This window comes from Triticum urartu, chromosome 6A (genome assembly GCF_056163025.1).
Source record: "Triticum urartu cultivar PI428250 chromosome 6A, HENAU_Tu73, whole genome shotgun sequence".
In the NCBI taxonomy this organism is placed as follows: Eukaryota; Viridiplantae; Streptophyta; class Magnoliopsida; order Poales; family Poaceae; genus Triticum; species Triticum urartu.
Window position 1 is genome coordinate 295,252,151 of NC_141878.1, and position 9,187 is coordinate 295,261,337.

Here is a 9,187-nt window from a genome sequence, read left to right on the forward strand (position 1 = left end):
AACTCAAATTTTAAATGCAAGTAAAATAATTAAATAATTCAAAAGGTAAAATAAAATGTTGGTTGTATTGCAAATAATGACTAAGTAATATTCAAATAAGAACAAACATCTTTTGTGGTAATTAGGTGCTCCTGACCTATTTAAAACAAGACCAAAACAACCCCATACAGCTCATTACTTTTAAAAAGAAAATCGTGGGAAGTCAATTAAATCTTTGTGCAAACCAAGTATAGTACCTAGTATTTGTGGGCCAAATTTCTTATTTAACTATGTCATTTGCTCTTACAAATAGATCTCTAACAGAGTCAAAAATAGGAATAAAGAAAAGAAGGCAATACGTAACAGAACACTGTGCCCTCGGCCTGCTCGCTATAGGAGCCGGCCCAGCCCAGCCGACATCACCTTCTCCCTCCTGTTCACCCTCCCGCCGTGGACGCAGGGCGCGCGTCCGTGACGAGGATCGCCACGCGCCGTCCATCCGTTGCTTCTTGGCGTCTACTAGACCCCCTCGCTCATCCGCGCATACCCTAGCCCCCATTTTCCCCTTCCCATCGCTTGTTCTCTTCCTCTGCATCTCGTCGACACAGTCGTCGCCGTGCACTACTCGATCCCACGGCCACTGGCACCCCGAGTGCCGAGACCTTGACTACAAGGTGCACCGCCCACTTCTTCTTCCTCCTGGACCACCAGCTAGAGCCGGGAAGCTCTCCTCCGCCGGATCGCCTCGCTCCACCATCGTGGGTATCGCCGCTGCCGCTGCCTCGACCTGCAACATCGGCGCCCCCCAACCTCTCCAAGCACGCCCCGACCTCACTGTGAGCCGCCGTTCGTTTCGCCTCTCTCCCCATGGTCAAGACCCTGCCGTAGCTCCGTCCTGGACGAGGCCGAAGCCAGCGTCCGCCATGGCTAAGGAGCCCCGCGCTCCCGAACTCCTCCTGTCCGTCCTCTGCCGCGCCCGGCCGCGGCCTATAGCGTGCACGCGCTTGCCCTCCTCTGCCCACGGCCCGTGCGTTTAGCCTCGCCCCCGCTCGCGTCTGTTGCGTCCCTGCATTGCTGCTCCGAGCTGAGGCCGCCCCCGTCCTGCTCCGTCTGGTCCTGCGCCACCGCCTCCCGCTTCGCTCGCACCGCTACCGCTACACTAGTGCTGTCTAGAGCCGCTGCCGCTATCACCCCTGCATCCCACGTACTGCTACTTCTGCTTGCTACACCGGCTACTGCGTGGCCATGGCCGAGCGGCCGTGAGTGTGTGTGCGTGTTGTGCGTGCGGGCAGTGTGTATGCGCGGTGCGTGTGTGAAGTGTGTGTGTGTGTGTGTGTGCTGAGTGTGTGCCGCGCCCATCTCCGGCCTCGCCCGCCTTCGGCCAGCCTCGCCGCGCCGCGGCTGCCGCTCCCTACTGCTGCTCTTCCTGCTGCACTCGGCTGCAGCTCCTCTGCTACAGTAACGTTCAGTTACTGTAGCTGCAGCTAGCTTTGGCAAATTCGCATTGGGTAGCCCCTTTGACAGCCAATAAAAATCCACAAGGCAAGTTCTTATGTGGATAAAAATAATTTGGGCAGAGAGTACACTTGAAAATCATCATTTTACCCCATTGGACCAAATCCATTTGATGCGCGGATTAAATCCTATGAAAATCACAAGGTTCTATGTTTTGTTAACAGAAAAACCAAAAATAGCTTTATTTCATAGCTACTTTAGAGCTGTTTATGATCAAGCAAATGAACTCTAATATGGATGCAAATGCTACTATCTAGTAGATCGTAGAAAAATGCTCAAAATTGATATAAGGCACTAACCCATAGAATGTACGGAACAATAGCTATAGCCTTCGGAAAACCGGTAAGTGATGTTTCAAAAATGACAAATTCTCAGACTTAGCAAAATTTTAGAGATTTTTTTTGACTATTGTTAAATCTTTGAAAAATCTTAGAAAATAAACCGTAGCTCAAATGAAGATGTTTTCTACATGAAAGTTGCTCAGAACAACGAGACAAATCCGGATACGCAGCCCGTTTGTCCGCCACACATTCCTAGCATAGCAAACACGCAACTTTCCCCCTCCGGTTCATCTGTCTGAAAACGCGAAACACCAGGAATACTTTCCCGGATGTTTTCCCCCTTCACCGTTACCACCTCGTACCGCGTTAGGGCACCCCTAGCACCGATACTTGTCATGTCATGGATCGCTATGCATCTGTTTTCTTAATATTTATTGTTTCTTCCCCCTCTTCTCTCGCTAGACACCGAGACCGACGCCGCTGCTACCCAGTACGACTACGGTGTTGACGACCCCTCTCTCTTGCTAGAGCAACCAGGCAAGCCCCCCTGATCACCAGATATCGCCTACTCTTCACTATACTGCTTGCATTAGAGTAGTGTAGCATGTTACTGCTTTCAGTTAATCCTATACTGCTGCATAGCCTGTCCTTGCTACTACTTTTGTTACCTTTACCTGCTATCCTACTACTTAGTATAGGATGCGAGTGTTTCATCAGTGGCCCTACACTCTTGTCCGTCTGCCATGCTATACTACTGGGCCGTGATCACTTTGGGAGGTGATCACGGGCATATACTATATACTTTACACTGTTACATTAGCGGTAATACTGTTTGGAGATGGGGGCTGAAGGGGCAGGTGGCTCCATCTAGGTAGTGGTGGGCCTGGGTTCCCGACGGCCCCCGACTGTTACTTTGTGGTGGAGCGATAGGGCAGGTTGAGACCACCTAGGAGAGAGGTGGGCCTGGCCCTGGTCGGCGTTCGCGGTTATTTCAAGATAACACGTTTAACGAGATCTTGGTATTTGATCTGAGTCTAGCTACTGGCATAACGCACTAACCATCTACGCGGGGACATTTATGGGCACTCGACGTCGTGGTATCAGCCAAAGCCTTTGTGACGTCAGTGACTGAGCGCCGCGCGCCGGGTTGGACCGCGTAACGCAACTTCCTTTGTAATGGAGGTTGCTAGGTCTGCTCTCCGACCGCCCTCGCAACGTGCAGGTGTGCAATGGGCGATGGGCCCAGACCCATGCGCCATAGGATTTAGACCGGCATGGTGACCTCTCTGTTGTGCCTAGGTAGGGCTGCGATGTGTTGATCTTCCGAGGCCAGGCATGACCCAGAAAAGTGTGTCCGGACAAAGGGATCGAGCGTGTTGGGAAATGTGGTGCACCCCTGCAGGGAAGTTAATCTATTCAAATAGCCATGATCTTCGATAACAGGACGACTTGGAGTTCTACCTTGACCTTATGACAACTAGAACTGGATACTTAATAAAACACACCCTTCCATGTGCCAGATACAACCCGGTGGTCTCTCTCTAACAGGGCGACGAGGAGAGGATCGCCGGGTAGGATTATGATACACGTTGCTACTTGGTGGACTTACCTTCTGCTCTCTTCTACATGCTGCAAGATGGAGGTGGCCAGAAGCGTAGTCTTCAATAGGACTAGCTATCCCCCTCTTATTCCGGCATTCTGAAGTTCAGTCCACATATGACAACCTTATTCCATTTGATACCAATGCATACATATGTAGTGTAGCTCCTTGCTTGCGAGTACTTTGGATGAGTACTCACGGTTGCTTTGCTCCCCCTTTTACCCCTTCCTATACCCGATTGCTGCGACCAGACGTTGGAGTCCAAGAGCTAGATGCCACCATTGACGATGACTCCTACTACACTGGAGGTGCCTACCACTACGTGCAGCCCGCTGTCGATGACCAGGAGTAGTTTAGGAGGATCCCAGGCAGGAGGCCTGCGCCTCTTTCAATCTGTATCCCAGTTTGTGCTAGCCTTCTTAAGGCAAACTTGTTTAACTTATGTCTGTACTCAGATATTGTTGCTTCCGCTGACTCGTCTATGATCGAGCTCTTGTATTCGAGCCTTCGAGGCCCCTGGCTTGTAATATGATCCTTGTATGACTTGTTTTATTTGTAGAGTTGTGTTGTGATATATTCCCGTGAGTCCCTAATCTTGATCGTATATGTTTGCGTGTATGATTAGTGTACGATTGAATTGGGGGCGTCACAAGTTGGTATCAGAGCCGACTGCCTGTAGGAATCCCCCTTCCACACTCCTTGGCCGAAGTCGAGTCTAGACATTACAAAACTTTTTACTAACATGGCTGTGTGTCTTACGGGCCCACGTCGCCATTGGGTGGTATTAGGAACTTTTATTCCTCGACTATACTCTGGGACTCTGATCTCTCTTCTACTCGGGTTAAAATGGTTTTACTAACTCTAACATTAGGATCTCGTGATCACATCCACCTGGAGAGCCCCTTATTACAGATGATCGCCTGCTGCACTAGAAGGTTCCAAAGATACTCTACGATGTTCTCCTGTGACTTTGTGCCATCGCTTTTGCAATTCCCTTACATCGATAGACCCTTATGGATAACGTCATACTCTTGTCATTCGTACAATCATTCTCCGTTGATCTTGTTATCACAAGATACCCCAAAATTCTCTCTATTGTTTTTGAGAATACCCTCTGCCTACAGCCTTGCAGTTCATTGCCACATGAATACCCCTACGTATATTCCTTGCACTTACTGAGTATCCATTCATCCCCAGTTGTTTATGTGTTTCACAAAATTCTTCGAAATGCTATTCGATCTTCTGAAATCCTCGGTAGCTTATTGCTCCTCATCTTCCTTACCTGCTTGCAATATGGTTAATTCCATATGACTAGCAATATTCATTAGCATCCTTTGACATCATCATAATGAGCATTTGATTCGATATGTTTGTGAATGCCTGCAATCATCATTGATCCTTATAAATTACCTTTGCGTCTGAGTTGCCATTCTTTAATTGGAATTGGTCCTCACCAATCAAATTGCCGTCAATTGTACCCTTAGGTCTATTGAATTTATCCATCCTTGATCAGAGCGTTTGCTTCTGATCCCTTGATTTGGAAATGATAATTCCTTTGCATTTGAGCTTTGGGTTAGTCAGTTGTTTCTATACTCCAATGCCTTTGCATTGTTTTCTTCTTCTGATTGTGTGTCGATGCTCACATCAGCTCCGTTGTGGACCGCCATACCCATTGTCGGGTTATTATCCGAAAATGTCCCTCACAACCAAAATTCTTGTGATTTCTTTACATGATACATAATGCCTTTGGTAAATTGTATCCTCTACTTTTGTCAACCATGCTCTAGTTTTGAGCTTGTGGTATTTACTATTGAAGCCTGTGGTATATGTTTCCACGATACCCTGACGGGTTGAACCTATGCCTTCCTTGTTAAGTGTGAACCCGAAAGTTTTCACATGTCATACTCTTCTGGTGTTCTACCAGATAAAATTCCAACACTACACTTATATCAAAGTGACAGGTCAATGAAATTATCTGCATTAAAGAAGTGGGAGTCGACCTTGAACTTTGTGTTCATGCCCATGAAAATGATGTAGACCGTCTTGGAAGCTTCTTTTAAAATGATTATCCAGCTTTGATTCGTTCGGTATTCTTGAAATTGATTCCTTACATTTATGGTTCCGACCATGCTGTCCTGATCTGATATATCTTATGGGAATTCATTCGAGTGCCTCGTCTGTTTTTGGTAAGGTTGAAGTATCTACTGTCATAGGTCAATGAACCGGTTCTACATCTATCTTGTTCTACCTTTGAGTATTACCTCCTGGTATCTCGGAGATGTCTTGCCATTGCACCACAGCTTACTAACTTTGTTGAAGTAATGTCTTTCCTTGTCGTAATCACTCTACGTGTTCTGGGTTGTTATCAACCGAGGACACCGACTAGTGAAATTATTCTGCACTACAAATCAAAAACCCCTAGTATTTTTACTAGGAAATTCTGAACTCAATCTGGTCATTCCTAGACTATCGGCTGCATCCTGGTCTTGGTACCTTTGACTGTGCTACCTTGTCCTTCTCTAGTGCATGCATTCTTCAGTATGTGAGCACGACTTACATCAAGCTTTCAACATCTTGTTGCTTGCCTTGAAAGGCAACTTTGGTTCCGAGCTTGCCTCTTATATTTTGACCCTATAACTTGCCACTTCGTCATTTCCTTGCTTGTTGCCGTTGTTATTTGATTGCATCCTCTTGAAACCTCCCGGCAAATGTGTCGGATCACCTTCAACACTTTGACTTCTTCCAAGATGTCAACTGTGTTCATGATGAGAAATACTCTCCTTGCCCTCGATGATTTTTATTATCATCGACAACACCCTTGACTTCCTTTCATCGCGAACTTGTCCACATAATGAATGCAACTTGCTCTCTAGCTAGTGTTGTGTTCTGCCTTGAAGTATTACTGTCTATTATGTCGAGAATGTTGTTGGGATTGCTCCACCTCTTACAAATTCTCGGCATGATGATACTCCTCACCATCACCATTCTTCCTTGGTCCCCATGTTGTTTTTAACCAGGATACCAATATGCTAACGATGTTGTTTGAGTTCTGTACTTCTAGCAACCCTATTTCGTTGAAGTTAATGATCGACAGTTCATTCTTAGACAGTTGGTTATTGAGTCGTCACTCTAACATTGATCATGCTGCCTAAGGTCATACTTCGGGAACACCTTTCAACTAATGATTGATGGTGTATGTTTTCCTATAGCATACAACATTATATCATTTGAGTTGACAAGTGTCATCTTCTTGTTCACATTATTATGGAAAGCCATCCATTTGGAATTCTCGATGAATTGTCGCTGAGCCCATCAGCCACCTTCTCATCCCCTCCTTGGTTTAATGATGAACTATTGTTTCAGGAACCCGCTCGCATAGTTCATTTCTCGAGAATCTTGCAATGCCATTTCGTCTATTTGTGTTGCACCTTTTCTTCTCGGACATCCTGAGTCTGAGGTATCATGACACCTATCGGATCTGAATCTCGGTCAGATATGATGGTTGGGACATTTCCAAGAGTTATAACATTGGTCTTTATATGACCCGGTAAGGTGATGTCATGCCTAGCACACCTGGCCGGAGGACCTATTGTTATAGTTTCCTTTTTGGTAAGGTTAGTTATTCTTCCATGAGGAAATTGTAAGACTTATTCTATAAGTTGTTCCTGATGGATCCTTTTTGTTTCCAAAGTCTGGACTTCACCGGATGGCCATGTCAATGCTATCTCGAAGCATGTCCATGGTACTCCGATTTTGAGAAGGAACAATTGAAGCCCAATGTTAAATGTTACCTGCTCAATTATCCAAACACCGCTGTATGGATAATGTCATGAAAATTATCTTCCGTACCTAAACAGTTTTCTACATTATATCCTGTCATGGATATCATGATCTGCTTGTCCTTGGGAAGGATATACCCTTGAAATATGTGTTTAAACACATTTTCCTTTCCATTGTTCTGTTAAATCTGATAATCGTATTTTCCCTTCCATTGGTTGGTTTAACGTTTCTTGTGATCTATATGATCTAAGCAGTAATATTCTCCTGCTTATGTAAACACCTCGATGTACCACTCTATCAGTAAATCCCTGTTACTATTGTTGATGACATTCCGGTAACCACCGATGGAGGAGAACTTTGCCTATTGGTCCGCCTCGTTCAATGAGCAGGAAAATGGTTCTCTTCATCCCTCGCCCTTGGTACGGATGTTATTGCCGACATAACTGACAGACTATCCTCTGATGTGCCATGCTTACATGGTCATACAAGACGTCACCGCCCTTCCTACCGTTAACTCACATGGTGGGCCCATAACCCACAGTGCCACAGGATCAAGACCTGACTCTCCTGTACACCCTGTTTCCAAAGTTAATCCTCGCGCTTGGCTTCATATGCAATTCACGAGCCACATTACTAGTGATCTATTCTGGTATCATATGCAATACTTATTCACGTTGCCTTGAAAACTTTACACCTTCTGACTAGGCATTGAACGATTGCCTGGCTGCTTGAAACTTCATATGGCACCTTCTTACTTTGCTCTCGATATCTTCTTAAGTTTCAATTCGAGAGTTACTTTTCGCCACTTTCCCCAATGTTGTCTACCAGATAGTCAGCCTTGTAGAGGTCCGTTCTTACGGGATACCCCCCCCCCTATTCTTTCGTAAGTACGATGGAGTTCCTGAAGAAGGGTCCTGACTTCATGATGACCTGAAGAAGAGAAATAAAGACATAAACGAAAAGGATCAACTACTTTGGGATGAGCATCCAAGACCAATGGGATTCGTTAGAATTTCGTAACCAGATCTTTCCCCCTTGCTCCACCTCTTAAATCTCGGGATGAGATTTCTTGTAGTGGAGGAGAATTGTGATGCCCAGATAATTAAGCTACAGTAATCCTCTACTAAAGATGCCACGTCACCACGATTACTGTTGTTAAACTTGCGTTGATTCGAAACCGAATCAACTCAAATTTTAAATGCAAGTCAAATAATTAAATTATTCAAAAGGTAAAATAAAATGTTGGTTGTATTGCAAATAATCACTAAGTAATATTCAAATAAGAACAAATGTCTTTTGTGGTAATTAGGTGCTCCTGACCTATTTAAAACAAGACCAAAACAGCCCCATATAACTCATTTCTTTTAAAAATAAAATCATGGGAAGTCAACTAAATCTCAAACTTTTTGTGCAAACGAAGTATAGTACCTAGTATTTGTGGGCCAAATTTCTTATTTAACTAAGTCATTTGCTCTTACAAATAGAACTCTAACAGAGTCAAAAATAGGAATAAAGAAAAGAAGGCAATACGTAACAGAACACTGTGCACCCGGCCTGCTCGCTATAGGAGCCGGCCCAGCCCAGCTGACATCTCCTTCTCCCTCCTGTTCAACCTCCCGCCGTGGAAGCAGGGCGCGCGTCCGTGACGAGGATCGCCACGCGCCGTCCATCCATTGCTTCTTAGCGTCTACTAGACCCCCTCGCTCGTCCGCGCAAACCCTAGCCCCCGTTTTCCCCTCCCCATCGCTTGTTCTCTTCCTCTGCATCTCGTCGACACTGTCGTCGCCATGCACCGCTCGATCCCGCGGCCACTAGCACCCCCGAGCGCCGAGACCTTGACTACGAGGTGCACCGCCCACTGCTTCTTCCTCCTGGACCACCAGCTGGAGCCGGGAAGCTCTCCTCCGCCGGATCGCCTCGCTCCACCACCGTGGGCATCGCCGCTGCCGCTGCCTCGACCTGCAACATCAGCGCCCCACTGACCTCTCCAAGAACGCCCCGACCTCACTATGAGCCGCTGTTCATTTCGCCT

At 46.2% G+C, this 9,187-nt stretch overlaps 1 long non-coding RNA gene across 1 annotated transcript; it reads left to right on the top strand.

Annotated features, from left to right (window-relative positions):
* The first annotated feature begins 516 nt into the window (after positions 1 to 516).
* LOC125517415 (uncharacterized) lies at positions 517 to 3,947 on the top strand. The gene is made up of 2 exons (XR_015607314.1): positions 517 to 815; positions 2,238 to 3,947. It is a non-coding gene; the product is annotated as an uncharacterized LOC125517415 (long non-coding RNA).
* The last annotated feature ends 5,240 nt before the right edge of the window (positions 3,948 to 9,187 follow it).